This window comes from Hordeum vulgare, chromosome 2H (genome assembly GCF_904849725.1).
Source record: "Hordeum vulgare subsp. vulgare chromosome 2H, MorexV3_pseudomolecules_assembly, whole genome shotgun sequence".
Lineage (NCBI taxonomy): Eukaryota > Viridiplantae > Streptophyta > Magnoliopsida > Poales > Poaceae > Hordeum > Hordeum vulgare.
In genome coordinates, this window is record NC_058519.1 from 285,795,336 (window position 1) to 285,804,531 (window position 9,196).

The following is a 9,196-nucleotide window of genomic DNA, read 5'->3' on the forward strand; positions in this document are numbered from 1 at the left end:
ATGTCAAAACATTGTTTCCTCGACGGTTTCCTTGAGGAAAGGTTGTATGTGATACAACTAGAAGGTTTTGTCAATCCTAAGGATGCTAACAAGTATGAAAGCTCCAGCGATCCTTCTATGGACTAGTGCAAGCATCTCGGAGTTGGCATATACGCTTTGATGAGATGATCAAAGCTTTTGGGCTTGTACAAGGTTTATGAGAAACTTGTATTTCCAAAGAAGTGAGTGGGAGCACTATAGAAATTCTTATAAGTATATGTGGTTGACATATTGTTGATCGGAAGTAATGTAGAATTTCTGTGAAGCATAAAAGTTTGTTTGAAATGAGTTTTTCAAAGGAAGACCTGGATAGATCTATTTGAACATTGAGCTTCAAGATCTATAGAGATAGATCAAAACACGCAATAGAACTTTCAATGAAATGCATGCCTTGACAAGTTCTTGAAGGAGTTCAAAATAGATCAGGAAAGAAGGAGTTCTTGGCTGTGTTGTAAGGTGTGAATTTGAGTAAGATTCAAAAGCCGACCATGGCAGAAGAAAGAGAAAGGACGAGGGTCGTCCCCTATGCCTTAGCCATAGACTCTAAAGTATGCCATCCTGTGTGCCGCACCTAGTGTGTGCCTTGCCACAAGTCTGTTAAGAGGTACAGAGAGTGATCCAGGATTCAATCACTAAACAGCGGTCAAAGTTGTCCATACTAAATTAATGAACTAAGGAATTTTTCTCAATTATGGAGGTGGTTAAAGAGTTCGTCATAAAGGGTTATGTTGATGCAAGCTTTGACACTAATTCGAATAACTCTGAGTGGTAAAACGGATTCGTATAGTAGAGTAGATATTTGGAACATTTCCGAATAGCACGTAGTAGCAGCATCTATAAGATGACATAAAGATTTGTAAAGTTCACACAGATCTGAAAGGTTCACAACCATTGACTAAAACCTATCTCACAAGCATAACGTGATCAAACCCCAGAACCATATGGGTGTTGGATTTGTTAAAATCAAATAGTGATGTGAACTAGATTATTGACTCTAGTGCAAGTGGGAGACTGTTGAAAATATGGCCTAGAGGCAATAATAAATTAGTTATTATTATATTTCTTTGTTCGTGATAATCGTTTATTATCCATGCTATAATTGTATTGATTGGAAACATAGATACATGTGTGAATACATAGACAAAACACTGTCCCTAGTAAACCTCTAGTTGACTAGCTCGTTGATAAAAGATGGTCAAGGTTTCCTAACCATAGACAAGTGTTGTCGCTTGATAACGGGGTCACATCATTAGGATAATCATGTGATGGACTAGACCCAAACTATGTACGTAGCATATTGATCATGTCATTTTATTGCTATTGTTTTCTGCGTATCAAGTATTTATTCCTATGACCATGAGATCATATAACTCACTGGCACCGGAGGAATACCTAGTGAGTACGGGGGAGCAATCAACTGGTCTTCATCAAACTAACGCAATCAAGAAAGGTGGTCCATCTATAGGAAGCAAAGATCATCATCATCTAGCTCAAGAGGACTAGATGCAAGGTATAGGTTTTTCCTTGATACCTATAGGTGCAAAGGTGAGTTTTAGAGCTTATGGTCATCTTCATGACAAGCTCGAATTCATCGAAAATGAAGTCCATATGCATCTTCTATGATGTTTTCGATGTTGTAAGTTTTTGCCGGTTCTTCATTCATAAAGGTCTCACATCTCTATATCTCTGGCATCTATCTATTATATACTTAAAACGATAGAAAACTAACGGTCGTGATTTAACACTCTAAAAACTAAGATGTATCGGTGGTGAAGATTAGGCAATGATTTTGTTCTAGGGGATGAGGCAAGGACTATATTTTTACTATTGGACGTGCAACAAAGATTAGGCAAGGGCACATATGTATATTATTGCACATAACTCAAGAGCACACACGTTGGGTTCCTGCAGTAATACACGTATACAATAAATGCAAAAAGATGCGCGTATACAATCCAAACAAGCATGCACGTGTTAGACAAGGACACATGTACAAACTTGAAAGCACATGCCCGCAAAAAAAACTTGAAAGCACATGGATTAGTTTCCAGTGGACTCTCATCCGTATCGATTCGAACTGAACAATCTTTGCACTAATCTAGTATATTCGAGGGACACGTATAATAGAAAGAGACCAAATACATTAGAAAGAAAAGAAGGGTTCGATATATATCCAACTAAGGAAAAGGAGTTTCCATCGTATAGAAAGAGATTGAATAGAATAGAAGGATCAGAATTCAGAAGGTGTACGTTGTACACACGTACATGCATGCCACTAGAAAAGAAAGTATTGCCCCTGACTATTATTCTGAATTTGAATCACATCATAGTTATCATTGCCGATGGTACAAAATAGACGGGATCCAAAAGTTTCCTCGGCTTTGCGAAGCACACATGTGATTACATTATTACCAGCTAGTACTAATGCCCGTGCGTTGCACCGGGCGAAAAAAAAACCCGTGCGTTGCAACAGGTAACAAAATTATGTATTGACCACACTTATTATATGGAAGAGCCTATATGTATCTACGTTTGTGCATATATAACATTATATACGATGAAAGTGAATCCAATGAGACATGATGAAAACCAACAGCAGACCACGCTATCTTCCACCTGTGATGTAGCTGCACATACAGGACACTTGGCGTAGCACTGCTCAACGGACAGGCAACATGCATGGTAGACGAGCACTTTCTCATCTTGGTGAGTTGCGACTTTTTGACAACGCTCTAGATCAAATGACAACACTCTAGATCAAATCAATATCTCTCGTGCTCGACCAAAACGTTTGTATAGAAATAGTAGAATAGGATCGTGAGCCGATCGGTTGCTAGGTTGGTGTCAGCCTTATCTCTAAAGGTCACAGTCTCCATTTTCGTTCATTTTACCCTTGGTGAATTCCCCTTCTCCCCACTCGAGCAGGTGGCCTCCTCGTACTACCTCCTCAACCCACGCCAGGAGAGGAGCTCCTCTATTCCACGAGCTTCCTCAAGCAGAGGCCGACTCCTCAAATCACGCCAGGAGAGGAGCTCCTCTATTCCACGAGCTGCCTCAAGCAGAGGCCGACTGGTCATCATGAAGTCAAAGCATCTGCATCAGTTTAGAATTCACAACATGTCGACACGGACTGAATTATCATGGTTCAGATGCGCAGATCGCGCAAGAAACGGATCCGTTCACAGAACTCGGAAATCTTGCGAGGATTTCGGTTCAGCCGCTTGATCGACTTAAAAAGATTGTAGAACAAGAAAGAATATCTGTTTTTACAACCGCTGCTGCTACTACTACATGCAGTTCCGCCAAATCCGTCATGATCGGAGCCGGCAAGATACCCAATTATTGCCGTCACCTAAGACGGGCCCCTGGGAAGCGCTGCAACACAAAGAGTATCTTCCCAACCGCGTCGAAAGGCCGACTGTTTTTTTTGGAGGCACGACCGAATTACCTGCAATGGTCGCATTATCCCACCCCTGCCGCAGGTTCCCGATGGACGCCGCTATGGCGACCAGCACGGTGCCCAACGACATGGCCTCCGAATCCTACCACCTGCACAGCACAATCACGACCACCAACAACAGAACTCATCAGCACCGCGAAGCTCGTAACAAGATATAACAACACTGATGACGACCACCACCACAACAACACCCAAGAAACAAATCAGATTCGACAGAAGTAGCCGGCCATGGTCGCCTCTATCCCACATGCACACAGAAAACAAGCAGGGAAAGTGCTTCGGCCGAGGGCGGGCGCAAGCGCGCGCTTACCCGACGCCGGCGTCCGAAACTCGGGATCTCCGCTCGGGCACGGGACGAAGCTGTGAGGAGTCTGCCACCCCTCTCCTCTTCTCTCTTGCCTTTCCAAGCTCATTCTTCTCTCTCTAATCTTGTTTTTCTCCAGGAAAGGGAGTCACCATGGATCCGCAGCAACACTCGCCGCCTTGGAGCTCGCCTCGCCACCGGTCACCTCTCCGTCGGCCTCGTGCTCCTCTGCCTAGATCCGCCGCCAAGACCACCAACCAACGCGTGCTCCCTCGCCTCGATCCGTCCGTCGTGCCGTCGGATCCGCCGCCCGGACCACCAACCCAAGTGTGCTCTGCTCCTCTGCCTCGATCGGTCCGCCCCCTCATCGGATCCACACCAGAGCAGCCGCCTCTGGGCTTGCTATGAGCAACCGCCCCCGTCAGCCACGCCGCTGCTAGTGAACCCACCCGAACCTGCCTGCCTCCCTCTCTGGTCCTTCTCCCCCTGGTTCCATCTCATTCCCGTAACACTTGTCTCTTCTTCTTGTGGTTTCTCTCCGTAGAGGACTCGCGGCGGCAGACTGGTCACAGCGGCGGCGTGTGCTCGCTCTCGGTACTGGTCGACGGTGTACCCACCCCCAGCTGCCCCCTCCCCCCTTCACAACACACACGAGGCCCGGCGCCATTCTAGCGGGCAAGCACGGCGGCCTGGCTGCCTTCTGCGCCCCATTCCTGGCCTCACCTCGCCGGAGAGGGCCACGTGGGGTGGACGAGGTCGTCCGCGCGGTCTCACCACTTCCTTAGCTCCTACGGCGGGACGCCTGATCCATTCCTTGTTCCTGTCCACGCCGACGGCAAGCGAGGGTGCGACGGATGGCCAGAGACGGTGGAGGAGCTGATGGATAAGACATAACAGTGAAACTGGGTGTCGATGGGGACGGGGCTGTAAAACTGAATCGTTTTTTTCACTCAAATCAGGAGTGAGGGTTGAATACCCAAAACATCAAGGGCTTTTTCACAAAATTACCACAACGGATGCTACGGACGACAGAAGTAACAGAAGTAGTGCGTGCTTTATTATTACGGACGTGTAGAAATCCTATGTATTCACCGTAAGCAAATCCGAATTGGATGATGAAGAAGACAAGGCGACAGACTGCTAAAGTATACTCTGCAAGCGTCTTGGCGAGAGTGGAATTATATGCTGGCACTTGTCTTTTGCTCTTAAGTTCTGAACGAAGAAAACAGGTCCAACATGAGAATACAATGATCCACTGAGTAATCGATCATGACACAGAATAAAACCGAGTAGCTAGGCTAAGAATCACTACAGAGCATGACAAGGTATGCATAAATAAAAGCATATAAAAGGTTTGAAGTTGTGCACATAACAGGAGTCAAAAGTATGAAACAACATGCCGTGAACTAGTGAACAAACAACGGCTGGTAGATAATGGTGTTCTAGGTCCTAATTCGGTTGTTCTAGTAAAAAACACTTCCTAATCGATTCCTGAACATAGGCACGACATTGCCGTGACCCGAGGCAAAAGCTTAACCGACAACAAGGGTGTCCGACATCCGGCTGCAACCAGTCGGATCACGGTATTTCCGAAGGTGAGAGAAAAGCGAGTAGCCGTACCTCTCCCGGAGCAAAGCAGCAGCAAGGACATGACAACCGCGGCCTGCAGCCACCGCTGCCGCTCCATCCCCTAGAACCGAATCCACCAACACACCGAGCCGGAGCGGAGCAAACTGGGCCCCCCGGACCAGATTCGGTGTGCGCGCTCCTCGCCGGCGGGAGAAACCTTGGCCGGATGGAGCGAGGGGACAATCGATCAATGATTACCCAATGGAGAGAGGGTCAGGGAGGGGGGCGCGCCGAGTCGGTCCTGCGATAGAGGCCGCCGCGGAAGAACCCTCATGTTCTCGTGACTTACACACAGACTGTGGGTTGAATACCCAATAATGGAGGGGCTTTTGTGTAAAAGTGCCAACGACGTACGAGAGAAGCGATACGTGTTTTATTATTAGGGACAGATAGCGCCATCCACGTCGAAGAAGTATCATCTTCCGATTAAAATGCTCTAAAGCCCGCTGTAACAAGGTAAGGACAACAAAGCCCCGAAAAGCACAATGGAAATAGGCCACATCGTGACCAAGGAGATGACGGTCAGGCCGACCATCCCGATGCACCTTGCTCTTGACGACAACACCCTCTGCCTTGCCACTAGCTCCTTCCACCTGAACGATCATGCAAACCAATATCGCCTAACCCTCGACACGAATGAGACTCAGTTAAGCGTGCTCTGTCATCGTTGACGTCAAGCAGCATAATCTCATGCGCTCCTGCCACAGCGCCACCGGTTCCAATGGGATTTTGAATGCCAATAGCTCGGATGAAGACCCTTCCACAAACACAACGTCGGGTACCACAAGTAGTCGCGCGAGAGTAGCGCAGAGCAATAGGAGGATGGAAACAAGCCCTTTCTCAGGAGGCTAGGACTGGGCAAGGAAGGGCCATCAGTCGGACAGCGGCTGCTACAGCTGCGGTCCGCCTTCCACGAACACATGCTGGTGTGGTGATAGATGCGTCGGCAGGTGATGGAGTTGGAGAAGTAGCTGGTGGGATCCTGACTACCAGTTGTGGTTGCATATCAAGTTGGAACATGTACGTTGAGATGGAAGAATCAGCGACTTAGTAAAACTATTGCCGCATGAACATTCTTGTGCTGCACGGACGTGATTCACCTTATCTTCTCATTATTTGCAGTAGAAAAGTGTCAAACAAGTGGATGAGCTCTGAGGTAAAAATAATAATTCAAATGTCAACACTTTTGAATTTTTTTAGTCATGGATACGATCTCTCTTTTGTGTGTTTAAATTTTCATCAAAAATTTGATGACACTTGAGTGATGATTTAAAATCAAGTGTTGAAGATTTAACATTAACTTTTATGATTACAAGGTAATTTTCAAGAGCATTTGGATTTTTCAGGCACAAAAAAAAATCTGATGATATAAATATACACGGTCTTAATGTACACCTTGCAAGCAATCCATTTGGTACTACTCCCTCCGTCACGGTTTAGAAGGCACGCTTGGAAAATCTCTGAAAACAAGGTAGTCATCGATCGGTTGTGAGATGTAGCAGGTGTAAATGCTAATGCGCCTAATCAACTGAGAAAATACTAGTACTAATATGTGAGCAGCAAATTGGGAGGGCGCATGCACGAGTAGTACTAGTACTAATTAACACGAGTAATTGCTTTCGCGCCTTGAACCTTGTCTATTTTGGAAACGCATACAAGTTTAACTGTGCCTTCTAAACCGTGACGGAAGGAGTAGCAATCTCTTTTGTGAATTTATAGAAGAATATTTTCCGTGCGTTAATTGTTTCTGCATGGAGACCTTTAACTGGGTAAATCTATATGTTTGCTAGAGGCTGGACGAATTGGACATATGGTAGGAGAGAAACCGTGCAAGAAATAGGTGCAAAGAGGGGTTGAGGAGGCGAAGTATGTCCAATAAAAGTACAGTAATAATGCATGAATACCCGGTGTCCCTTGGTCGAGTAAAATGTTCGCAAACAACATCAATGTAGACCACATACATACTCGATCGGAGACACTTCTGCTATCACCAATACATAACATCACACAGATACGAGGTGGAAAATACTATGAAAACCAGCAACATGCATGAAATCATATGGTAAAAAGTGGAAACACAAAATTGTACGGTATAAAAGCTAGAAGGCTAATAGTGCGTGCGACAGAAAAAGGTCAGTGAAAATAAAATGCTTAGACGACACATATTCAATACATGTTGTTGAACATAATGGAACAATAAAACACAAGACATAGTAGTACAATGCAGAGTGTGATATCAATCAACAAAGTTTTAAAATAAGATTAGCACACCACCGTACTACGCCTCGCTATAATGTAACACCACACCTACTTCATTGGCATAAGATTTGGGGTATAGAGAAACAAACAAAGTAAGATCGTAAAATCAGGGTTGCTGCACCGATTGAAGGCCAACAAAAGGGACAAACAGAAGAAAACCAAGTGACATGAGACTACAACAACAATTGTTTCATAGTGACGATTATCAATGGAACATCCCACTCTAGGAGAGTATTATAGATTGATGGTTAAAGAGGCTAGAAGAAGAGAAAATAAGAGAAAAAATTGTGCATGTATTTAAACAATGTAATTACAATGAGGTAGCACTTACTGCATACATCAATACAATGATAATGTGTTATTCTTTTCAAAATATCATAATTAAATTTCAGTTTTGTAATTACCATGAAATAACGTAAGGCACATTATTGCTGAACCAGTTTTTAGTCGCACACAATTACTCAAGTTTTAACCTACACTATATATGTTGCTTTCACTATTGAAAAAATAAATACTCAAATGACAACAAATGGTTGTTTAAAATTTATAAATAGAAAATAATAAAGATCTAGCCGCGCAAATGCGCGGGTGGACCCGCTAGTTTTCATAATTGCATGTTCTTAAGATTTCCTGAATTCAACAAGCTTGAGTTTGCCCGATTCGGAGTTTGTATGCGAAAGTTATAGCAATTTCCGTATCTAGCGGTAGTACCACTCCTGGTGCGAGCCGTATACCGCTCCTGGAGTGGTAGTAGCTTTTTACTACCGCTCTTGGGCGGTAGTACCGCTCCCTAGGACTTTGTTCGCATCTGCAGCCTCAGCAGGGGTAGTCACATTAGTAATTGTTTACTACCGTGCGGTAGTACCGCTCCTGGCAGCGGTAGTACAGCTCCGCTCGGGCTGTGAGTGGGGGTAAAGGTTGGATTCTTTCCCCCACTATATAAAAGGGGTCTTCTTCCCCATTGGATCTTATCCATCTGTTGAGCTCGTGTTCTTCCTCATTGTTGGCCTTCTTAGAGCTTGCTAACTCTCAATCCCTCCAATGATTCTTGCTAGTTCTTGAGGGAAAAGAGAGAGGAGATCTAGATCCACATCTCCACCAATCACTTTCTCCTCTATGTGAGGGGAACCCCTTGGATATTGATCTTGGAGTTCTTTGTGAGCTCCTTGTTCTTTCTCTCATATTTCTCCACAACCATTGTTGTTGTGGAGGGATTTGAGTGTGAGGGACTTGACCACTTCGTGTGTTCTTGCCATTGTATTAGTTTCATTGGTTTGAGTTCTCCACGGTGATACGTGGAAGTGAGAAGTTGAGAAGCTTATTACACTTGGGTACTTGGTACCCCTAGAAGCTTGGTGGTGCCTCGGAGCTCAATCATTGTGGTGTCAAGCTTCGTGCAAGCCTCGGGGTCTCCAACTAAGTTGTTGAGATTGCCCCGAGCATTTGTGGTCACCTCGAAGCCATATACCATTGTGGTGAAGCTTCGTGGTGTTGCTGGGAGCCTC

At 45.1% G+C, this 9,196-nt stretch overlaps 2 long non-coding RNA genes across 2 annotated transcripts; one reads left to right on the top strand and one right to left on the bottom strand.

Moving 5' to 3' along the window:
- Positions 1–3,145: 3,145 nt before the first annotated feature.
- Positions 3,146–6,631, bottom strand: LOC123426100. Its single transcript, XR_006622013.1, has 2 exons — positions 5,424–6,631; positions 3,146–3,588 (listed from the first exon to the last, which is right to left on the bottom strand). It is a non-coding gene; the product is annotated as an uncharacterized LOC123426100 (long non-coding RNA).
- LOC123426101 lies at positions 3,569–4,953 on the top strand. Its single transcript, XR_006622014.1, has 2 exons — positions 3,569–3,861; positions 3,943–4,953. It is a non-coding gene; the product is annotated as an uncharacterized LOC123426101 (long non-coding RNA).
- Positions 6,632–9,196: the final 2,565 nt, after the last annotated feature.